Source organism: Larus michahellis, unplaced genomic scaffold (genome assembly GCF_964199755.1).
Source record: "Larus michahellis unplaced genomic scaffold, bLarMic1.1 SCAFFOLD_100, whole genome shotgun sequence".
NCBI classification, from domain to species: domain Eukaryota; kingdom Metazoa; phylum Chordata; class Aves; order Charadriiformes; family Laridae; genus Larus; species Larus michahellis.
In genome coordinates, this window is record NW_027435929.1 from 258,465 (window position 1) to 282,499 (window position 24,035).

Consider the following 24,035-nt stretch of genomic DNA (forward strand, 5'->3'; position numbering starts at 1 on the left):
GGCTGAAGGCAGCAGGAAAGCCTGCAGCCCCCAGGTCTGTGGGTGCTACGCAAGCGGTTCCCAAAGAGCTTTAGAACAAGGCATAGTTTTCCCTGCTGGCTCTTTGGACATGGGACCCATCACCAGCCATATGGCCATTTTGGTGCCTGGCGCGGCGCCAAGTGGGAAAGGGTGGTTTTGAGGCTGAAGGCAGCAGGAAAGCCTGCAGCCCCCAGGTCTGTGGGGCTACGGAAGCGGTTCCCAAAGAGCTTTTGAAGAAGGCATAGTTTTCCCTGCTGGCTCCTTGGGCGGGGGACCCATCTCCAGCCGTATGGCCATTTTTGTGCCTGGCGCGGATCCATGTGGGAAAGGGTGGTGTCGAGGCTGAAGGCAGCAGGAAAGCCCACAGCCCCCAGGTCTGTGGGGCTACGTAAGCGGTTCCCAAAGAGCTTTAGAACAAGGCATAGTTTTCCCTGCCAGCTCCCTGGGCGTGGGACCCATCTCCAGCCATATGGCCATTTTTGTGCGTGGCGCGGCGCCAAGTGGGAAAGGGTGGTTGTGAGGCTGAAGGCAGCAGGAAAGCCCGCAGCCCGCAGGTCTGTGGGGCTACGCAAGCGGTTCCCAAAGAGCTTTAGAACAAGGCATAGTTTTCCCTGCTGGCTCCTTAGGCGGGGGACTCATCTCCAGCCGTATGGCCATTTTTGTGCCTGCAACGGCTCCAAGAGTGAAAGGGTGGTGTCGAGGCTGAATGCAGCAGGAAAGCCCGCAGCCCCCAGGTCTGTGGGGCTACGCAAGTGGTTCCCAAAGAGCTTTAGAACAAGGCATAGTTTTCCCTGCTGGCTCTTTGGGCGTGGGACTCATGTCCAGCCATATGGCCATTTTTGTGCCTGGCGCGGGGCCATGTGGGAAAGGGTGGTGTCGAGGGTGAAGGCAGCAGCAAAGGTCGCAGGCACCAGGTCTGTGGGGCTACGTATGCGGTTCCCAAAGAGCTTTAGAACAAGGCATAGTTTTCCCTGCTTGCTCTTTGGGCCTGGGACCCATCTCCAGCCATATGGCCATTTTTGTGCCTGGCGCGGCGCCAAATGGGAAAGGGTGGTTTTGAGGCTGAAGGCAGCATGAAAGCCTGCAGCCCCCAGTTCTGTGGGGCTACGCAAGCGGTTCCCAAAGAGCTTTAGAACAAGGCATTATTTTCCCTGCTGGCTCTTTGGGCGGGGATCCATCTCCAGCCGTATGGCCATTTTTGTGCCTGGCGCGGCGCCAAGTGGGAAAGGGTGGTTTTCTGAGGCTGAAGGCAGTAGGAAAGCCTGCAGCCCCCAGGTCTGTGGGGCTACGCAAGCGGTTCCCAAAGAGCTTTAGAACAAGGCAGGGTTTTCCCTGCTGGCTCTTTGGGCGTGGGACCCATCTCCAGCTGTATGGCCATTTTTGTGCCTGCAACGGCTGCAAGTGGGAAAGGGTGGTTTTGAGGCTGAAAGCAGGAGGAAAGCCCGCAGCCCGCAGGTCTGTGGGGCTACGCAAACGGTTCCCAAAGAGCTTCAGAACAAGGCATAATTTTCCCTGCCAGCTCCTTGGGCATGGGAGACATCTCCAGCCGTATGGCCATTTTTGTGCCTGGCGTGGCACCAAGTGGGAAAGGGTGGTTTTCTGAGGCTAAAGGCAGCAGGAAAGCCCGCAGCCCCCAGGTCTGTGGGTCAACGCAAGCGGTTCCCAAAGACCTTTTGAACAAGGCATAATTTTCCCTGCTGGCTCTTTGGGTGGGGGATCCATCTCCAGCCATAGGGCCATTTTTGTGCCTGGCGCAGCGCCAAGTGGGAAAGGGTGGTTTTCTGAGGCTGAAGGCAGCAGGAAAGCCTGCAGCCCCCAGGTCTGTGGGGCTACGGAAGCGGTTCCCAAAGAGCTTTAGAGCAAGGCACAGTTTTCCCTGCTGGTTCTTTGGGCATGTGACCCATCTCCAGCCATATGGCCATTTTTGTGCTTGGCGCGGCGCCAAGTGGGAAAGGGTGGTTTTGAGGCTGAAGGCAGCAGGAAAGCCTGCAGCCCCCAGGTCTCTGGGGCTACGCAAGAGGTTCCCAAAGAGCTTTAGAACAAGGCAGAGTTTTCCCTGCTGGCTCTTTGGGCGGGGGACCCATACCCAGCCGTATGGCCATTTTTGTGCCTGCAACGGCTGCAAGTGGGAAAGGGTGGTTTTGAGGCTGAAAGCAGCAGGAAAGCCTGCAGCCCCCAGGTCTGTGGGTTCTACGCAAGCGGTTCCCAAAGAGCTTTAGAACAAGGCATAGTTTTCCCTGCTGGCTCTTTGGGCGGGGGACCCATCACCAGCCGTATGTCCATTTTGGTGCCTGCAACGGCTCCAAGAGGGAAAGGGTGGTGTCGAGGCTGAAGGCAGCAGGAAAGCCTGCAGCCCCCAGGTCTGTGGGGCTACGCAAGTGGTTCCCAAAGAGCTTTTGAACAAGGCATAGTTTTCCCTGCTGGCTCTTTGGGCGTGGGACTCATGTCCAGCCATATGGCCATTTTTGTGCCTGGCGCGGGGCCAAGTGGGAAAGGGTGGTGTCGAGGATGAAGGCAGCAGCAAAGGTCGCAGGCACCAGGTCTGTGGGGCTACGTATGCGGTTCCCAAAGAGCTTTAGAACAAGGCATAGTTTTCCCTGCTTGCTCTTTGGGCGTGGGACCCATCTCCAGCCATATGACCAATTTTGTGCCTGGCGCGGCGCCAAGTGGGAAAGGGTGGTTTTCTGAGGCTGAAGGCAGTAGGAAAACCTGCAGCCCCCAGGTCTGTGGGGCTACGAAAGCGGTTCCCAAAGAGCTTTAGAACAAGGCAGGGTTTTCCCTGCTGGCTCTTTGGGCGTGGGACCCATCTCCAGCTGTATGGCCATTTTTGTGCCTGCAACGGCTGCAAGTGGGAAAGGGTGGTTTTGAGGCTGAAAGCAGCAGGAAAGCCTGCAGCCCCCAGGTGTGTGGGTGCTACGCAAGCGGTTCCCAAAAAGCTTTAGAACAAGGCATAATTTTCCCTGCTGGCTCCTTGGGCATGGGAGACATCTCCAGCCGTATGGCCATTTTTGTGCCTGGCGCGGCGCCAAGTTGGAAAGGGTGGTTTTGAGGCTGAAGGCAGCAGGAAAGCCCGCAGCCCCCAGGTCTGTGGGGCTATGCAAGCGGTTCCCAAAGAGCTTTAGAACAAGGCATAGTGTTCCCTGCTTGCTCTTTGGGCCTGGGACCCATCTGCAGCCATAGGGCCATTTTTGTGCCTGGCGTGGCGCCAAGTGGGAAAGGGTGGTGTCGAGGCTGAAGGCAGCAGGAAAGCCCGCTGCCCCCAGGTCTGTAGGGCTGCGCAAGTGGTTCCCACGGAGCTTTAGAACAAGGCATATTTTTCCCTGCTGGCTCTTTGGGCGTGGGACCCATCTCCAGCCATATGGCCATTTTTGTGCCTGGCGCGGCGCCAAGTGGGAAAGGGTGGTTTTGAGGCTGAGGGCAGCAGGAAAGCCTGCAGCCCCCAGGTCTGTGGGGCTACGCAAGCGGTTCCCAAAGAGCTTTAGAACAAGGCATAGTTTTCCCTGCTGGCTCCTTGGGCGTGGGACCCATCTCCAGCCATATGGCCATTTTTGTGTCTGGCGCGGATCCATGTGGGAAAGGGTGGTGTCGAGGCTGAAGGCAGCAGGAAAGCCCGCAGCCCCCAGGTCTGTGGGGCTACGTAAGCGGTTCCCAAAGAGCTTTAGAACAAGGCATAGTTTTCCCTGCTGGCTCTTTGGGCGTGGGACCCATCTCCAGCCATATGGCCATTTTTGTGCCTGGCGCGGTGCCAAGTGGGAAAGGGTAGTTTTGAGGCTGAAGGCAGCAGGAAAGCCCGCAGCCCGCAGGTCTGTGGGGCTAAGCAAGCGCTTCCCAAAGAGCTTTAGAACAAGGCATAGTTTTCCCTGCTGGCTCCTTAGGCGGGGGACTCATCTCCAGCCGTATGGCCATTTTTGTGCCTGCAACGGCTCCAAGAGTGAAAGGGTGGTGTCGAGGCTGAATGCAGCAGGAAAGCCCGCAGCCCCCAGGTCTGTGGGGCTACGCAAGTGGTTCCCAAAGAGCTTTTGAACAAGGCATAGTTTTCCCTGCTGGCTCTTTGGGCGTGGGACTCATCTCCAGCCATATGGCCATTTTTGTGCCTGGCGCGGGGCCATGTGGGAAAGGGTGGTGTCGAGGGTGAAGGCAGCAGCAAAGGTCGCAGGCACCAGGTCTGTGGGGCTACGTATGCGGTTCCCAAAGAGCTTTAGAACAAGGCATAGTTTTCCCTGCTTGCTCTTTGGGCCTGGGACCCATCTCCAGCCATATGGCCATTTTTGTGCCTGGCGCGGCGCCAAATGGGAAAGGGTGGTTTTGAGGCTGAAGGCAGCATGAAAGCCTGCAGCCCCCAGGTCTGTGGGGCTACGCAAGCGGTTCCCAAAGAGCTTTAGAACAAGGCATTATTTTCCCTGCTGGCTCCTTGGCCGGGGATCCATCTCCAGCCATATGGCCATTTTTGTGCCTGGCGCGGCGCCAAGTGGGAAAGGGTGGTTTTCTGAGGCTGAAGGCAGTAGGAAAGCCTGCAGCCCCCAGGTCTGTGGGGCTACGCAAGCGGTTCCCAAAGAGCTTTAGAACAAGGCATAGTTTTCCCTGCTGGCTCTTTGGGCGTGGGACCCATCTCCAGCCGTATGGCCATTTTTGTGCCTGCAACGGCTGCAAGTGGAAAAGAGTGGTTTTGAGGCTGAAAGCAGCAGGAAAGCCTGCAGCCCCCAGGTCTGTGGGGCTACGCAAGAGGTTCCCAAAGAGCTTTAGAACAAGGCATAGTTTTCCCTCCTTGCTCTTTGGGCGTGGGACCCATCTGCAGCCATAGGGCATTTTTGTGCCTGGCGCGGCGCCAAGTGGGAAAGGGTGGTTTTGAGGCTGAAAGCAGCAGGAAAGCCTGCAGCCCCCAGGTGTGTGGGTGCTACGCAAGCGGTTCCCAAAGAGCTTTAGAACAAGGCATAATTTTCCCTGCCAGCTCCTTGGGCATGGGAGACATCTCCAGCCGTATGGCCATTTTTGTGCCTGGCGCGGCGCCAAGAGGGAAAGGGTGGTTTTGAGGCTGAAGGCAGCAGGAAAGCCCGCAGCTCCCAGGTCTGTGGGGCTATGCAAGCGGTTCCCAAAGAGCTTTAGAACAAGGCATAGTTTTCCCTGCTTGCTCTTTGGGCCTGGGACCCATCTCCAGCCATAGGGCCATTTTTGTGCCTGGCGCGGCGCCAAGTGGGAAAGGGTGGTGTCGAGGCTGAAGGCAGCAGGAAAGCCCGCTGCCCCCAGGTCTGTAGGGCTGCGCAAGTGGTTCCCACAGAGCTTTAGAACAAGGCATATTTTTCCCTGCTGGCTCTTTGGGCGTGGGACCCATCTCCAGCCATATGGCCATTTTTGTGCGTGGCGCGGTGCCAAGTGGGAAAGGGTGGTTTTGAGGCTGAAGGCAGCAGGAAAGCCCGCAGCCCGCAGGTCTGTGGGGCCACGCAAGCGCTACGCAAAGACCTTTAGAACAAGGCATAATTTTCCCTGCTGGCTCCTTGGGCGGGGGACTCATCTCCAGCCGTATGGCCATTTTTGTGCCTGCAACGGCTCCAAGAGGGAAAGGGTTGTTTCGAGGCTTAAGGCAGCAGGAAAGCCCGCAGCCCCCAGGTCTGTGGGGCTACGCAAGCGCTTTCCAAAGAGCTTTAGAACAAGGCATAGTTTTCCCTGCCAGCTCCCTGGGCGTGGGACCCATCTCCAGCCATAGGGCCATTTTTGTGGCTGGCGCGGCGCCAAGTGGGAAAGGGTGGTTTTGAGGCTGAAGGCAGCAGGAAAGCCCGCAGCCCGCAGGTCTGTGGGGCTACGCAAGCGGTTCCCAAAGAGCTTTAGAACAAGGCATAGTTTTCCCTGCTGGCTCCTTAGGCGGGGGACTCATCTCCAGCCGTATGGCCATTTTTGTGCCTGCAACGGCTCCAAGAGTGAAAGGGTGGTGTCGAGGCTGAATGCAGCAGGAAAGCCCGCAGCCCCCAGGTCTGTGGGGCTACGCAAGTGGTTCCCAAAGAGCTTTTGAAGAAGGCATAGTTTTCCCTGCTGGCTCTTTGGGCGTGGGACTCATGTCCAGCCATATGGCCATTTTTGTGCCTGGCGCGGGGCCAAGTGGGAAAGGGTGGTGTCGAGGGTGAAGGCAGCAGCAAAGGTCGCAGGCACCAGGTCTGTGGGGCTACGTATGCGGTTCCCAAAGAGCTTTAGAACAAGGCATAGTTTTCCCTGCTTGCTCTTTGGGCCTGGGACCCATCTCCAGCCATATGGCCATTTTTGTGCCTGGCGCGGCGCCAAATGGGAAAGGGTGGTTTTGAGGCTGAAGGCAGCATGAAAGCCTGCAGCCCCCAGGTCTGTGGGGCTACGCAAGCGGTTCCCAAAGAGCTTTAGAACAAGGCATTATTTTCCCTGCTGGCTCTTTGGGCGGGGATCCATCTCCAGCCGTATGGCCATTTTTGTGCCTGGCGCGGCGCCAAGTGGGAAAGGGTGGTTTTCTGAGGCTGAAGGCAGTAGGAAAACCTGCAGCCCCCAGGTCTGTGGGGCTACGAAAGCGGTTCCCAAAGAGCTTTAGAACAAGGCAGGGTTTTCCCTGCTGGCTCTTTGGGCGTGGGACCCATCTCCAGCCATATGGCCATTTTTGTGCCTGCAACGGCTGCAAGTGGGAAAGGGTGGTTTTGAGGCTGAAAGCAGCAGGAAAGCCTGCAGCCCCCAGGTGTGTGGGTGCTACGCAAGCGGTTCCCAAAGAGCTTTAGAACAAGGCATAATTTTCCCTGCCAGCTCCTTGGGCATGGGAGACATCTCCAGCCGTATGGCCATTTTTGTGCCTGGCGCGGCGCCAAGTGGGAAAGGGTGGTTTTGAGGCTGAAGGCAGCAGGAAAGCCCGCAGCCCCCGGTCTGTGGGGCTATGCAAGCGGTTCCCAAAGAGCTTTAGAACAAGGCATAGTGTTCCCTGCTTGCTCTTTGGGCCTGGGACCCATCTCCAGCCATAGGGCCATTTTTGTGCCTGGCGCGGCGCCAAGTGGGAAAGGGTGGTTTTGAGGCTGAAGGTAGCATGAAAGCCCGCTGCCCCCAGGTCTGTAGGGCTGCGCAAGTGGTTCCCACAGAGCTTTAGAACAAGGCATATTTTTCCCTGCTGGCTCTTTTGGCGTGGGACCCATCTCCAGCCATATGGCCATTTTTGTGCCTGGCGCGGCGCCAAGTGGGAAAGGGTGGTTTTGAGGCTGAAGGCAGCAGGAAAGCCCGCTGCCCCCAGGTCGGTGGGGCTACGGAAGCGGTTCCCAAAGAGCTTTAGAACAAGGCATAGTTTTCCCTGCTGGCTCCTTGGGCGGGGGACCCATCTCCAGCCGTATGGCCATTTTTGTGCCTGGCGCGGATCCATGTGGGAAAGGGTGGTGTCGAGGCTGAAGGCAGCAGGAAAGCCCGCAGCCCCCAGGTCTGTGGGGCTACGTAAGCGGTTCCCAAAGAGCTTTAGAACAAGGCATAGTTTTCCCTGCCAGCTCCCTGGGCGTGGGACCCATCTCCAGCCATATGGCCATTTTTGTGCGTGGCGCGGTGCCAAGTGGGAAAGGGTGGTTTTGAGGCTGAAGGCAGCAGGAAAGCCCGCAGCCCGCAGGTCTGTGGGGCTACGCAAGCGGTTCCCAAAGAGCTTTAGAACAAGGCATAGTTTTCCCTGCTGGCTCCTTATGCGGGGGACTCATCTCCAGCCGTATGGCCATTTTTGTGCCTGCAACGGCTCCAAGAGTGAAAGGGTGGTGTCGAGGCTGAATGCAGCAGGAAAGCCCGCAGCCCCCAGGTCTGTGGGGCTACGCAAGTGGTTCCCAAAGAGCTTTTGAAGAAGGCATAGTTTTCCCTGCTGGCTCTTTGGGCGTGGGACTCATGTCCAGCCATATGGCCATTTTTGTGCCTGGCGCGGGGCCATGTGGGAAAGGGTGGTGTCGAGGGTGAAGGCAGCAGCAAAGGTCGGAGGCACCAGGTCTGTGGGGCTACGTATGCGGTTCCCAAAGAGCTTTAGAACAAGGCATAGTTTTCCCTGCTTGCTCTTTGGGCCTGGGACCCATCTCCAGCCATATGGCCATTTTTGTGCCTGGCGCGGCGCCAAGTGGGAAAGGGTGGTTTTGAGGCTGAAGGCAGCATGAAAGCCTGCAACCCCCAGGTCTGTGGGGCTACGCAAGCGGTTCCCAAAGAGCTTTAGAACAAGGCAGGGTTTTCCCTGCTGGCTCTTTGGGCATGGGACCCATCTCCAGCTGTATGGCCATTTTTGTGCCTGCAACGGCTGCAAGTGGGAAAGGGTGGTTTTGAGGCTGAAAGCAGCAGGAAAGCCTGCAGCCCCCAGGTGTGTGGGTGCTACGCAAGCGGTTCCCAAAGAGCTTTAGAACAAGGCATAATTTTCCCTGCCAGCTCCTTGGGCATGGGAGACATCTCCAGCCGTATGGCCATTTTTGTGCCTGGCGCGGCGCCAAGTGGGAAAGGGTGGTGTCGAGGCTGAAGGCAGCAGGAAAGCCCGCAGCCCCCAGGTCTGTGGGGCTATGCAAGCGGTTCCCAAAGAGCTTTAGAACAAGGCATAGTGTTCCCTGCTTGCTCTTTGGGCCTGGGACCCATCTCCAGCCATAGGGCCATTTTTGTGCCTGGCGCGGCGCCAAGTGGGAAAGGGTGGTGTCGAGGCTGAAGGCAGCAGGAAAGCCCGCTGCCCCCAGGTCTGTAGGGCTGCGCAAGTGGTTCCCACAGAGCTTTAGAACAAGGCATATTTTTCCCTGCTGGCTCTTTGGGCGTGGGACCCATCTCCAGCCATATGCCCATTTTTGTGCCTGGCGCGGTGCCAAGTGGGAAAGGGTGGTTTTGAGGCTGAAGGCAGCAGGAAAGCCCGCAGCCCGCAGGTCTGTGGGGCTACGCAAGCGCTACGCAAAGAGCTTTAGAACAAGGCATAGTTTTCCCTGCTGGCTCCTTGGGCGGGGGACTCATCTCCAGCCGTATGGCCATTTTTGTGCCTGCAACGGCTCCAAGAGGGAAAGGGTTGTGTCGAGGCTTAAGGCAGCAGGAAAGCCCGCAGCCCCCAGGTCTGTGGGGCTACGCAAGCGCTTCCCAAAGAGCTTTAGAACAAGGCATAGTTTTCCCTGCTGGCTCCTTGGGCGGGGACTCATCTCCAGCCGTATGGCCATTTTTGTGCCTGCAACGGCTCCAAGAGGGAAAGGGTTGTGTCGAGGCTGAAGGCAGCAGGAAAGCCCGCAGCCCCCAGGTCTGTGGGGCTACGCAAGTGGTTCCCAAAGAGCTTTAGAACAAGGCATAGTTTTCCCTGCTGGCTCTTTGGGCGTGGGACCCATGTCCAGCCATATGGCCATTTTTGTGCCTTGCGCGGCGCCAAGTGGGAAAGGGTGGTGTCGAGGGTGAAGGCAGCAGCAAAGGTCGCAGCCCCCAGGTCTGTGGGGCTACGCAAGCAGTTCCCAAAGAGCTTTAGAACAAGGCATAGTTTTCCTTGCTGGCTCTTTGGGCGGGGGTTCTATCTCCAGCCGTATGGCCATTTTTGTGCCTGGCGCGGCGCCAAGTGGGAAAGGGTGGTTTTCTGAGGCTAAAGGCAGCAGGAAAGCCTGCAGCCGCCAGGTCTGTGGGGCTACGCAAGCGCTTCCCAAACAGCTTTAGAACAAGGCATAATTTTCCCTGCTGGCTCTTTGGGCGTGGGATCCATCTCCAGCCATAGGGCCATTTTTGTGCCTGGCGCGGCGCCAAGTGGGAAAGGGTGGTTTTCTGAGGCTGAAGGCAGCAGGAAAGCCTGCAGCCCCCAGGTCTGTGGGGCTACGCAAGCGGTTCCCAAAGAGCTTTAGAACAAGGCATAGTTTTCCCTGCTGGCTCTTTGGGCCTGGGACCCATCTCCAGCCATAGGGCCATTTTTGTGCCTGGCGCGGTGCCAAGTGGGAAAGGGTGGTTTTGAGGCTGAAGGCAGCAGGAAAGCCCGCAGCCCGCAGGTCTGTGGGGCTACGCAAGCGCTACGCAAAGAGCTTTAGAACAAGGCATAGTTTTCCCTGCTGGCTCCTTGGGCGGGGGACTCATCTCCAGCCGTATGGCCATTTTTGTGCCTGCAACGGCTCCAAGAGGGAAAGGGTTGTGTCGAGGCTTAAGGCAGCAGGAAAGCCCGCAGCCCCCAGGTCTGTGGGGCTACGCAAGCGCTTCCCAAAGAGCTTTAGAACAAGGCATAATTTTCCCTGCTGGCTCCTTGGGCGGGGACTCATCTCCAGCCGTATGGCCATTTTTGTGCCTGCAACGGCTCCAAGAGGGAAAGGGTTGTGTCGAGGCTGAAGGCAGCAGGAAAGCCCGCTGCCCCCAGGTCTGTGGGGCTACGCAAGTGGTTCCCAAAGAGCTTTAGAACAAGGCATAGTTTTCCCTGCTTGCTCTTTGGACATGGGACCCATATCCAGCCATATGGCCATTTTTGTGCCTGGCGCGGCGCCAAGTGGGAAAGGGTGGTTTTGAGGCTGAAGGCAGCAGGAAAGCCTGCAGCCCCCAGGTCTGTGGGGCTACGGAAGCGGTTCCCAAAGAGCTTTTGAAGAAGGCATAGTTTTCCCTGCTGGCTCCTTGGGCGGGGGACTCATCTCCAGCCGTATGGCCATTTTTGTGCCTGGCGCGTATCCATGTGGGAAAGGGTGGTTTTGAGGCTGAAGGCAGCAGGAAAGCCCACAGCCGCCAGGTCTGTGGGGCTACGTAAGCGGTTCCCAAAGAGCTTTAGAACAAGGCATAGTTTTCCCTGCCAGCTCCCTGGGCGTGGGACCCATCTCCAGCCATAGGGCCATTTTTGTGCGTGGCGCGGCGCCAAGTGGGAAAGGGTGGTTTTGAGGCTGAAGGCAGCAGGAAAGCCCGCAGCCCGCAGGTCTGTGGGGCTACGCAAGCGGTTCCCAAGGAGCTTTAGAACAAGGCATAGTTTTCCCTGCTGGCTCTTTGGGCGTGGGACTCATGTCCAGCCATATGGCCATTTTTGTGCCTGGCGCGGGGCCATGTGGGAAAGGGTGGTGTCGAGGGTGAAGGCAGCAGCAAAGGTCGCAGGCACCAGGTCTGTGGGGCTACGTATGCGGTTCCCAAAGAGCTTTAGAACAAGGCATAGTTTTCCCTGCTTGCTCTTTGGGCCTGGGACCCATCTCCAGCCATATGGCCATTTTTGTGCCTGGCGCGGCGCCAAATGGGAAAGGGTGGTTTTGAGGCTGAAGGCAGCATGAAAGCCTGCAGCCCCCAGGTCTGTGGGGCTACGCAAGCGGTTCCCAAAGAGCTTTAGAACAAGGCATTATTTTCCCTGCTGGCTCCTTGGCCGGGGATCCATCTCCAGCCATATGGCCATTTTTGTGCCTGGCGCGGCGCCAAGTGGGAAAGGGTGGTTTTCTGAGGCTGAAGGCAGTAGGAAAGCCTGCAGCCCCCAGGTCTGTGGGGCTACGCAAGCGGTTCCCAAAGAGCTTTAGAACAAGGCATAGTTTTCCCTGCTGGCTCTTTGGGCGTGGGACCCATCTCCAGCCGTATGGCCATTTTTGTGCCTGCAACGGCTGCAAGTGGAAAAGAGTGGTTTTGAGGCTGAAAGCAGCAGGAAAGCCTGCAGCCCCCAGGTCTGTGGGGCTACGCAAGAGGTTCCCAAAGAGCTTTAGAACAAGGCATAGTTTTCCCTCCTTGCTCTTTGGGCGTGGGACCCATCTGCAGCCATAGGGCATTTTTGTGCCTGGCGCGGCGCCAAGAGGGAAAGGGTGGTTTTGAGGCTGAAGGCAGCAGGAAAGCCCGCAGCTCCCAGGTCTGTGGGGCTATGCAAGCGGTTCCCAAAGAGCTTTAGAACAAGGCAGAGTTTTCCCTGCTTGCTCTTTGGGCCTGGGACCCATCTCCAGCCATAGGGCCATTTTTGTGCCTGGCGCGGCGCCAAGTGGGAAAGGGTGGTGTCGAGGCTGAAGGCAGCAGGAAAGCCCGCTGCCCCCAGGTCTGTAGGGCTGCGCAAGTGGTTCCCACAGAGCTTTAGAACAAGGCATATTTTTCCCTGCTGGCTCTTTGGGCGTGGGACCCATCTCCAGCCATATGCCCATTTTTGTGCCTGGCGCGGTGCCAAGTGGGAAAGGGTGGTTTTGAGGCTGAAGGCAGCAGGAAAGCCCGCAGCCCGCAGGTCTGTGGGGCTACGCAAGCGCTACGCAAAGACCTTTAGAACAAGGCATAGTTTTCCCTGCTGGCTCCTTGGGCGGGGGACTCATCTCCAGCCGTATGGCCATTTTTGTGCCTGCAACGGCTCCAAGAGGGAAAGGGTTGTTTCGAGGCTTAAGGCAGCAGGAAAGCCCGCAGCCCGCAGGTCTGTGGGGCTACGCAAGCGCTTTCCAAAGAGCTTTAGAACAAGGCATAGTTTTCCCTGCCAGCTCCCTGGGCGTGGGACCCATCTCCAGCCATAGGGCCATTTTTGTGGCTGGCGCGGCGCCAAGTGGGAAAGGGTGGTTTTGAGGCTGAAGGCAGCAGGAAAGCCCGCAGCCCGCAGGTCTGTGGGGCTACGCAAGCGGTTCCCAAAGAGCTTTAGAACAAGGCATAGTTTTCCCTGCTGGCTCCTTAGGCGGGGGACTCATCTCCAGCCGTATGGCCATTTTTGTGCCTGCAACGGCTCCAAGAGTGAAAGGGTGGTGTCGAGGCTGAATGCAGCAGGAAAGCCCGCAGCCCCCAGGTCTGTGGGGCTACGCAAGTGGTTCCCAAAGAGCTTTTGAAGAAGGCATAGTTTTCCCTGCTGGCTCTTTGGGCGTGGGACTCATGTCCAGCCATATGGCCATTTTTGTGCCTGGCGCGGGGCCAAGTGGGAAAGGGTGGTGTCGAGGGTGAAGGCAGCAGCAAAGGTCGCAGGCACCAGGTCTGTGGGGCTACGTATGCGGTTCCCAAAGAGCTTTAGAACAAGGCATAGTTTTCCCTGCTTGCTCTTTGGGCCTGGGACCCATCTCCAGCCATATGGCCATTTTTGTGCCTGGCGCGGCGCCAAATGGGAAAGGGTGGTTTTGAGGCTGAAGGCAGCATGAAAGCCTGCAGCCCCCAGGTCTGTGGGGCTACGCAAGCGGTTCCCAAAGAGCTTTAGAACAAGGCATTATTTTCCCTGCTGGCTCTTTGGGCGGGGATCCATCTCCAGCCGTATGGCCATTTTTGTGCCTGGCGCGGCGCCAAGTGGGAAAGGGTGGTTTTCTGAGGCTGAAGGCAGTAGGAAAACCTGCAGCCCCCAGGTCTGTGGGGCTACGAAAGCGGTTCCCAAAGACCTTTAGAACAAGGCATAGTTTTCCCTGCTGGCTCTTTGGGCGTGGGACCCATCTCCAGCCATATGGCCATTTTTGTGCCTGCAACGGCTGCAAGTGGGAAAGGGTGGTTTTGAGGCTGAAAGCAGCAGGAAAGCCTGCAGCCCCCAGGTGTGTGGGTGCTACGCAAGCGGTTCCCAAAGAGCTTTAGAACAAGGCATAATTTTCCCTGCCAGCTCCTTGGGCATGGGAGACATCTCCAGCCGTATGGCCATTTTTGTGCCTGGCGCGGCGCCAAGTGGGAAAGGGTGGTTTTGAGGCTGAAGGCAGCAGGAAAGCCCGCAGCCCCCGGTCTGTGGGGCTATGCAAGCGGTTCCCAAAGAGCTTTAGAACAAGGCATAGTGTTCCCTGCTTGCTCTTTGGGCCTGGGACCCATCTCCAGCCATAGGGCCATTTTTGTGCCTGGCGCGGCGCCAAGTGGGAAAGGGTGGTTTTGAGGCTGAAGGTAGCATGAAAGCCCGCTGCCCCCAGGTCTGTAGGGCTGCGCAAGTGGTTCCCACAGAGCTTTAGAACAAGGCATATTTTTCCCTGCTGGCTCTTTTGGCGTGGGACCCATCTCCAGCCATATGGCCATTTTTGTGCCTGGCGCGGCGCCAAGTGGGAAAGGGTGGTTTTGAGGCTGAAGGCAGCAGGAAAGCCCGCTGCCCCCAGGTCGGTGGGGCTACGGAAGCGGTTCCCAAAGAGCTTTAGAACAAGGCATAGTTTTCCCTGCTGGCTCCTTGGGCGGGGGACCCATCTCCAGCCGTATGGCCATTTTTGTGCCTGGCGCGGATCCATGTGGGAAAGGGTGGTGTCGAGGCTGAAGGCAGCAGGAAAGCCCGCAGCCCCCAGGTCTGTGGGGCTACGTAAGCGGTTCCCAAAGAGCTTTAGAACAAGGCATAGTTTTTCCTGCCAGCTCCCTGGGCGTGGGACCCATCTCCAGCCATATGGCCATTTTTGTGCGTGGCGCGGTGCCAAGTGGGAAAGGGTGGTTTTGAGGCTGAAGGCAGCAGGAAAGCCCGCAGCCCGCAGGTCTGTGGGGCTACGCAAGCGGTTCCCAAAGAGCTTTAGAACAAGGCATAGTTTTCCCTGCTGGCTCCTTAGGCGGGGGACTCATCTCCAGCCGTATGGCCATTTTTGTGCCTGCAACGGCTCCAAGAGTGAAAGGGTGGTGTCGAGGCTGAATGCAGCAGGAAAGCCCGCAGCCCCCAGGTCTGTGGGGCTACGCAAGTGGTTCCCAAAGAGCTTTTGAAGAAGGCATAGTTTTCCCTGCTGGCTCTTTGGGCGTGGGACTCATGTCCAGCCATATGGCCATTTTTGTGCCTGGCGCGGGGCCATGTGGGAAAGGGTGGTGTCGAGGGTGAAGGCAGCAGCAAAGGTCGGAGGCACCAGGTCTGTGGGGCTACGTATGCGGTTCCCAAAGAGCTTTAGAACAAGGCATAGTTTTCCCTGCTTGCTCTTTGGGCCTGGGACCCATCTCCAGCCATATGGCCATTTTTGTGCCTGGCGCGGCGCCAAATGGGAAAGGGTGGTTTTGAGGCTGAAGGCAGCATGAAAGCCTGCAGCCCCCAGGTCTGTGGGGCTACGCAAGCGGTTCCCAAAGAGCTTTAGAACAAGGCATTATTTTCCCTGCTGGCTCTTTGGGCGGGGATCCATCTCCAGCCGTATGGCCATTTTTGTGCCTGGCGCGGCGCCAAGTGGGAAAGGGTGGTTTTCTGAGGCTGAAGGCAGTAGGAAAGCCTGCAACCCCCAGGTCTGTGGGGCTACGCAAGCGGTTCCCAAAGAGCTTTAGAACAAGGCAGGGTTTTCCCTGCTGGCTCTTTGGGCATGGGACCCATCTCCAGCTGTATGGCCATTTTTGTGCCTGCAACGGCTGCAAGTGGGAAAGGGTGGTTTTGAGGCTGAAAGCAGCAGGAAAGCCTGCAGCCCCCAGGTGTGTGGGTGCTACGCAAGCGGTTCCCAAAGAGCTTTAGAACAAGGCATAATTTTCCCTGCCAGCTCCTTGGGCATGGGAGACATCTCCAGCCGTATGGCCATTTTTGTGCCTGGCGCGGCGCCAAGTGGGAAAGGGTGGTTTTGAGGCTGAAGGCAGCAGGAAAGCCCGCAGCCCCCAGGTCTGTGGGGCTATGCAAGCGGTTCCCAAAGAGCTTTAGAACAAGGCATAGTGTTCCCTGCTTGCTCTTTGGGCCTGGGACCCATCTCCAGCCATAGGGCCATTTTTGTGCCTGGCGCGGCGCCAAGTGGGAAAGGGTGGTGTCGAGGGTGAAGGCAGCAGCAAAGGTCGCAGCCCCCAGGTCTGTGGGGCTACGCAAGCAGTTCCCAAAGAGCTTTAGAACAAGGCATAGTTTTCCTTGCTGGCTCTTTGGGCGGGGGTTCCATCTCCAGCCGTATGGCCATTTTTGTGCCTGGCGCGGCGCCAAGTGGGAAAGGGTGGTTTTCTGAGGCTAAAGGCAGCAGGAAAGCCTGCAGCCGCCAGGTCTGTGGGGCTACGCAAGCGCTTCCCAAACAGCTTTAGAACAAGGCATAATTTTCCCTGCTGGCTCTTTGGGCGTGGGACCCATCTCCAGCCATATGCCCATTTTTGTGCCTGGCGCGGTGCCAAGTGGGAAAGGGTGGTTTTGAGGCTGAAGGCAGCAGGAAAGCCCGCAGCCCGCAGGTCTGTGGGGCTACGCAAGCGCTACGCAAAGAGCTTTAGAACAAGGCATAGTTTTCCCTGCTGGCTCCTTGGGCGGGGGACTCATCTCCAGCCGTATGGCCATTTTTGTGCCTGCAACGGCTCCAAGAGGGAAAGGGTTGTGTCGAGGCTTAAGGCAGCAGGAAAGCCCGCAGCCCCCAGGTCTGTGGGGCTACGCAAGCGCTTCCCAAAGAGCTTTAGAACAAGGCATAGTTTTCCCTGCTGGCTCCTTGGGCGGGGACTCATCTCCAGCCGTATGGCCATTTTTGTGCCTGCAACGGCTCCAAGAGGGAAAGGGTTGTGTCGAGGCTGAAGGCAGCAGGAAAGCCCGCTGCCCCCAGGTCTGTGGGGCTACGCAAGTGGTTCCCAAAGAGCTTTAGAACAAGGCATAGTTTTCCCTGCTGGCTCTTTGGACATGGGACCCATCTCCAGCCATATGGCCATTTTTGTGCCTGGCGCGGCGCCAAGTGGGAAAGGGTGGTTTTGAGGCTGAAGGCAGCAGGAAAGCCTGCAGCCCCCAGGTCTGTGGGGCTACGGAAGCGGTTCCCAAAGAGCTTTTGAAGAAGGCATAGTTTTCCCTGCTGGCTCCTTGGGCGGGGGACCCATCTCCAGCCGTATGGCCATTTTTGTGCCTGGCGCGGATCCATGTGGGAAAGGGTGGTGTCGAGGCTGAAGGCAGCAGGAAAGCCCACAGCCCCCAGGTCTGTGGGGCTACGTAAGCGGTTCCCAAAGAGCTTTAGAACAAGGCATAGTTTTCCCTGCCAGCTCCCTGGGCGTGGGACCCATCTCCAGCCATAGGGCCATTTTTGTGCGTGGCGCGGCGCCAAGTGGGAAAGGGTGGTTTTGAGGCTGAAGGCAGCAGGAAAGCCCGCAGCCCGCAGGTCTGTGGGGCTACGCAAGCGGTTCCCAAGGAGCTTTAGAACAAGGCAGGGTTTTCCCTGCTGGCTCTTTGGGCGTGGGACCCATCTCCAGCCGTATGGCCATTTTTGTGCCTGCAACGGCTGCAAGTGGGAAAGGGTGGTTTTGAGGCTGAAAGCAGCAGGAAAGCCTGCAGCCCCCAGGTGTGTGGGTGCTACGCAAGCGGTTCCCAAAGAGCTTTAGAACAAGGCATAATTTTCCCTGCCAGCTCCTTGGGCATGGGAGACATCTCCAGCCGTATGGCCATTTTTGTGCCTGGCGCGGCGCCAAGTGGGAAAGGGCGGTTTTGAGGCTGAAGGCAGCAGGAAAGCCCGCAGCCCCCAGGTCTGTGGGGCTACGCAAGTGGTTCCCACAGAGCTTTAGAACAAGGCATATTTTTCCCTGCTGGCTCTTTGGGCGTGGGACCCATCTCCAGTCATATGCCCATTTTTGTGCCTGGCGCGGTGCCAAGTGGGAAAGGGTGGTTTTGAGGCTGAAGGCAGCAGGAAAGCCCGCAGCCCGCAGGTCTGTGGGGCTACGCAAGCGCTACGCAAAGAGCTTTAGAACAAGGCATAGTTTTCCCTGCTGGCTCCTTGGGCGGGGGACTCATCTCCAGCCGTATGGCCATTTTTGTGCCTGCAACGGCTCCAAGAGGGAAAGGGTTGTGTCGAGGCTTAAGGCAGCAGGAAAGCCCGCAGCCCCCAGGTCTGTGGGGCTACGCAAGCGCTTCCCAAAGAGCTTTAGAACAAGGCATAATTTTCCCTGCTGGCTCCTTGGGCGGGGACTCATCTCCAGCCGTATGGCCATTTTTGTGCCTGCAACGGCTCCAAGAGGGAAAGGGTTGTGTCGAGGCTGAAGGCAGCAGGAAAGCCCGCTGCCCCCAGGTCTGTGGGGCTACGCAAGTGGTTCCCAAAGAGCTTTAGAACAAGGCATAGTTTTCCCTGCTTGCTCTTTGGACATGGGACCCATATCCAGCCATATGGCCATTTTTGTGCCTGGCGCGGCGCCAAGTGGGAAAGGGTGGTTTTGAGGCTGAAGGCAGCAGGAAAGCCTGCAGCCCCCAGGTCTGTGGGGCTACGGAAGCGGTTCCCAAAGAGCTTTTGAAGAAGGCATAGTTTTCCCTGCTGGCTCCTTGGGCGGGGGACCCATCTCCAGCCGTATGGCCATTTTTGTGCCTGGCGCGGATCCATGTGGGAAAGGGTGGTGTCGAGGCTGAAGGCAGCAGGAAAGCCCACAGCCCCCAGGTCTGTGGGGCTACGTAAGCGGTTCCCAAAGAGCTTTAGAACAAGGCATAGTTTTCCCTGCCAGCTCCCTGGGCGTGGGACCCATCTCCAGCCATAGGGCCATTTTTGTGCGTGGCGCGGCGCCAAGTGGGAAAGGGTGGTTTTGAGGCTGAAGGCAGCAGGAAAGCCCGCAGCCCCCAGGTCTGTGGGGCTACGCAAGCGGTTCCCAAGGAGCTTTAGAACAAGGCAGGGTTTTCCCTGCTGGCTCTTTGGGCGTGGGACCCATCTCCAGCCGTATGGCCATTTTTGTGCCTGCAACGGCTGCAAGTGGGAAAGGGTGGTTTTGAGGCTGAAAGCAGCAGGAAAGCCTGCAGCCCCCAGGTGTGTGGGTGCTACGCAAGCGGTTCCCAAAGAGCTTTAGAACAAGGCATAGTGTTCCCTGCCAGCTCTTTGGGCCTGGGACCCATCTCCAGCCATAGGGCCATTTTTGTGCCTGGCGCGGCGCCAAGTGGGAAAGGGTGGTGTCGAGGCTGAAGGCAGCAGGAAAGCCCGCTGCCCCCAGGTCTGTAGGGCTGCGCAAGTGGTTCCCACAGAGCTTTAGAACAAGGCATATTTTTCCCTGCTGGCTCTTTGGGCGTGGGACCCATCTCCAGCCATATGGCCATTTTTGTGCCTGGCGCGGCGCCAAGTGGGAAAGGGTGGTTTTGAGGCTGAAGGCAGCAGGAAAGCCCGCAGCCCGCAGGTCTGTGGGGCTACGCAAGCGGTTCCCAAAGAGCTTTTGAACAAGGCATAGTTTTCCCTGCTGGCTCTTTGGGCGTGGGACTCATGTCCAGCCATATGGCCATTTTTGTGCCTGGCGCGGGGCCATGTGGGAAAGGGTGGTGTCGAGGGTGAAGGCAGCAGCAAAGGTCGCAGGCACCAGGTCTGTGGGGCTACGTATGCGGTTCCCAAAGAGCTTTAGAACAAGGCATAGTTTTCCCTGCTTGCTCTTTGGGCCTGGGACCCATCTCCAGCCATATGGCCATTTTTGTGCCTGGCGCGGCGCCAAGTGGGAAAGGGTGGTTTTGAGGCTGAAGGCAGCATGAAAGCCTGCAGCCCCCAGGTCTGTGGGGCTACGCAAGCGGTTCCCAAAGAGCTTTAGAACAAGGCATTATTTTCCCTGCTGGCTCTTTGGGCGGGGATCCATCTCCAGCCGTATGGCCATTTTTGTGCCTGGCGCGGCGCCAAGTGGGAAAGGGTGGTTTTCTGAGGCTGAAGGCAGTAGGAAAGCCTGCAGCCCCCAGGTCTGTGGGGCTACGCAAGCGGTTCCCAAAGAGCTTTAGAACAAGGCAGGGTTTTCCCTGCTGGCTCTTTGGGCGTGGGACCCATCTCCAGCTGTATGGCCATTTTTGTGCCTGCAACGGCTGCAAGTGGGAAAGGGTGGTTTTCTGAGGCTGAAAGCAGCAGGAAAGCCTGCAGCCCCCAGGTCTGTGGGTGCTACGCAAGCGGTTCCCAAAGAGCTTTAGAACAAGGCATAATTTTCCCTGCCAGCTCCTTGGGCATGGGAGACATCTCCAGCCGTATGGCCATTTTTGTGCCTGGCGCGGCGCCAAGTGGGAAAGGGTGGTTTTGAGGCTGAAGGCAGCAGGAAAGCCCGCAGCCCCCAGGTCTGTGGGGCTATGCAAGCGGTTCCCAAAGAGCTTTAGAACAAGGCATAGTGTTCCCTGCTTGCTCTTTGGGCCTGGGACCCATCTCCAGCCATAGGGCCATTTTTGTGCCTGGCGCGGCGCCAAGTGGGAAAGGGTGGTGTCGAGGCTGAAGGCAGCAGGAAAGACCGCTGCCCCCAGGTCTGTAGGGCTGCGCAAGTGGTTCCCACAGAGCTTTAGAACAAGGCATATTTTTCCCTGCTGGCTCTTTGGGCGTGGGACTCATCTCCAGCCATATGGCCATTTTTGTGCCTGGCGCGGCGCCAAGTGGGAAAGGGTGTTTTTGAGGCTGAAGGCAGCAGGAAAGCCTGCAGCCCCCAGGTCTGTGGGGCTGCGCAAGTGGTTCCCAAAGAGCTTTACAACAAGGCATAATTTTCCCTGCTGGCTCCTTGGGCGGGGGACCCATCTCCAGCCGTATGGCCATTTTTGTGCCTGCAACGGCTCCAAGAGGGATAGGGTTGTGTCGAGGCTTAAGGCAGCAGGAAAGCCCGCAGCCCCCAGGTCTGTGGGGCTACGCAAGCGCTTCCCAAAGAGCTTTAGAACAAGGCATAGTTTTCCCTGCTGGCTCCTTGGGCGGGGGACTCATCTCCAGCCGTATGGCCAATTTTGTGCCTGCAACGGCTCCAAGTGGGAAAGGGTTGTGTCGAGGCTGAAGGAAGCAGGAAAGCCCGCAGCCCCCAGGTCTGTGGGGCTACGCAAGTGGTTCCCAAAGAGCTTTAGAACAAGGCATAGTTTTCCCTGCTGGCTCTTTGGGCGTGGGACCCATGTCCAGCCATATGGCCATTTTTGTGCCTTGCGCGGCGCCAAGTGGGAAAGGGTGGTGTCGAGGGTGAAGGCAGCAGCAAAGGTCGCAGCCCCCAGGTCTGTGGGGCTACGCAAGCAGTTCCCAAAGAGCTTTAGAACAAGGCATAGTTTTCCTTGCTGGCTCTTTGGGCGGGGGTTCCATCTCCAGCCGTATGGCCATTTTTGTGCCTGGCGCGGCGCCAAGTGGGAAAGGGTGGTTTTCTGAGGCTAAAGGCAGCATGAAAGCCTGCAGCCCCCAGGTCTGTGGGGCTACGCACGCGGTTCCCAAACAGCTTTAGAACAAGGCATAATTTTCCCTGCTGGCTCTTTGGGCGTGGGATCCATCTCTAGCCATAGGGCCATTTTTGTGCCTGGCGCGGCGCCAAGTAGGAAAGTGTGGTTTTCTGAGGCTGAAGGCAGCAGGAAAGCCTGCAGCCCCCAGGTCTGTGGGTCTACGCAAGCGGTTCCCAAAGAGCTTTAGAACAAGGCGCAGTTTTCCCTGCTGGCTCTTTGGACATGGGACCCATCTCCAGCCATATGGCCATTTTTGTGCCTGGCGCGGCGCCAAGTGGGAAAGGGTGGTTTTGAGGCTGAAGGCAGCAGGAAAGCCTGCAGCCCCCAGGTCTGTTGGACTACGCAAGCGGTTCCCAAAGAGCTTTAGAACAAGGCAGAGTTTTCCCTGCTGGCTCTTTGGGCGTGGGACCCATATCCAGCCGTATGGCCATTTTTGTGCCTGCAACGGCTCCAAGAGGGAAAGGGTGGTGTCGAGGCTGAAGGCAGCAGGAAAGCCTGCAGCCCCCAGGGTCTGTGGGGCTACGCAATTGGTTCCCAAAGAGCTTTTCAACAAGGCATAGTGTTCCCTGCTGGCTCTTTGGGCGTGGGACTCATGTCCAGCCATATGGCCATTTTTGTGCCTGGCGCGGGGCCATGTGGGAAAGGGTGGTGTCGAGGGTGAAGGCAGCAGCAAAGGTCGCAGGCACCAGGTCTGTGGGGCTACGTATGCGGTTCCCAAAGAGCTTTAGAACAAGGCATAGTTTTCCCTGCTTGCTCTTTGGGCCTGGGACCCATCTCCAGCCGTATGGCCATTTTTGTTGCTGGCGCGGCGCCAAGTGGGAAAGGGTGGTGTCGAGGCTGAAGGCAGCATGAAAGCCTGCAGCCCCCAGGTCTGTGGGGCTACGCAAGCAGTTCCCAAAGAGCTTTAGAACAAGGCATAATTTTCCCTGCTGGCTCTTTGGGCGGGGGATCCATCTCCAGCCATAGGGCCATTTTTGTGCCTGGCGCGGCGCCAAGTGGGAAAGGGTGGTTTTCTGAGGCTAAAGGCAGCAGGAAAGCCTGCAGCCCCCAGGTCTGTGGGGCTACGGAAGCGGTTCCCAAAGAGCTTTAGAACAAGGCATAATTTTCCCTGCTGGCTCTTTGGGTGGGGGATCCATCTCCAGCCATAGGGTCATTTTTGTGCCTGGCGCGGCGCCAAGTGGGAAAGGGTGGTTTTCTGAGGCTGAAGGCAGCAGGAAAGCCTGCAGCCCCCAGGTCTGTGGGGCTACGCAAGCGGTTCCCAAAGAGCTTTAGAACAAGGCGCAGTTTTCCCTGCTGGCTCTTTGGACATGGGACCCATCTCCAGCCATATGGCCATTTTTGTGGCTGGCGCGGCGCCAAGTGGGAAAGGGTGGTTTTGAGGCTGAAGGCAGCAGGAAAGCCTGCAGCCCCCAGGTCTGTTGGGCTACGGAAGCGGTTCCCAAAGAGCTTTAGAACAAGGCATAGTTTTCCCTGCTGGCTCCTTGGGCGGGGGACCCATCTCCAGCCGTATGGCCATTTTTGTGCCTGGCGCGGATCCATGTGGGAAAGGGTGGTGTCGAGGCTGAAGGCAGCAGGAAAGCCCGCAGCCCCCAGGTCTGTGGGGCTACGTAAGCGGTTCCCAAAGAGCTTTAGAACAAGGCATAGTTTTCCCTGCCAGCTCCCTGGGCGTGGGACCCATCTCCAGCCATATGGCCATTTTTGTGCGTGGCGCGGCGCCAAGTGGGAAAGGGTGGTTTTGAGGCTGAAGGCAGCAGGAAAGCCCGCAGCCCGCAGGTCTGTGGGGCTACGCAAGCGCTTCCCAAAGAGCTTTAGAACAAGGCATAGTTTTCCCTGCTGGCTCCTTAGGCGGGGGACTCATCTCCAGCCGTATGGCCATTTTTGTGCCTGCAACGGCTCCAAGAGTGAAAGGGTGGTGTCGAGGCTGAATGCAGCAGGAAAGCCCGCAGCCCCCAGGTCTGTGGGGCTACGCAAGCGGTTCCCAAAGAGCTTTAGAACAAGGCATAGTTTTCCCTGCTTGCTCTTTGGGCCTGGGACTCATCTCCAGCCGTATGGCCATTTTTGTGCCTGGCGCGGCGCCAAGTGGGAAAGGGTGGTGTCGAGGCTGAAGGCAGCAGGAAAGCCTGCAGCCCCCAGGTCTGTGGGGCTACGCAAGCGGTTCCCAAAGAGCTTTAGAACAAGGCATAATTTTCCCTGCTGGCTCTTTGGGCGGCGGATCCATCTCCAGCCGTATGGCCATTTTTGTGCCTGGCGCGGTGCCAAGTGGGAAAGGGTGGTTTTCTGAGGCTGAAGGCAGTAGGAAAGCCTGCAGCCCCCAGGTCTGTGGGGCTACGCAAGCGGTTCCCAAAGAGCTTTAGAACAAGGCATAGTTTTCCTTGCTGGCTCTTTGGGCGGGGGTTCCATCTCCAGCCGTATGGCCATTTTTGTGCCTGGCGCGGGTCCAAGTGGGAAAGGGTGGTTTTCTGAGGCTAAAGGCAGCAGGAAAGCCTGCAGCCCCCAGGTCTGTGGGGCTACGCACGCGGTTCCCAAACAGCTTTAGAACAAGGCATAATTTTCCCTGCTGGCTCTTTGGGCGTGGGATCCATCTCCAGCCATAGGGCCATTTTTGTGCCTGGCGTGGCGCCAAGTAGGAAAGGGTGGTTTTCTGAGGCTGAAGGCAGCAGGAAAGCCTGCAGCCCCCAGGTCTCTGGGGCTACGCAAGCGGTTCCCAAAGAGCTTTAGAACAAGGCATAGTTTTCCCTGCTGGCTCTTTGGGCCGGGGACCCATCTCCAGCAGTATGGCCATTTTTGTTGCTGGCGCGGCGCCAAGTGGGAAAGGGTGGTGTCGAGGCTGAAGGCAGCAGGAAAGCCTGCAGCCCCCAGGTCTGTGGGTCTACGCAAGCGGTTCCCAAAGAGCTTTAGAACAAGGCGCAGTTTTCCCTGCTGGCTCTTTGGACATGGGACCCATCTCCAGCCATATGGCCATTTTTGTGCCTGGCGCGGCGCCAAGTGGGAAAGGGTGGTTTTGAGGCTGAAGGCAGCAGGAAAGCCTGCAGCCCCCAGGTCTGTTGGGCTACGCAAGCGGTTCCCAAAGAGCTTTAGAACAAGGCAGAGTTTTCCCTGCTGGCTCTTTGGGCGTGGGACCCATCTCCAGCCGTATGGCCATTTTTGTGCCTGCAACGGCTGCAAGTGGGAAAGGGTGGTTTTGAGGCTGAAAGCAGCAGGAAAGCCTGCAGCCCCCAGGTCTGTGGGTTCTACGCAAGCG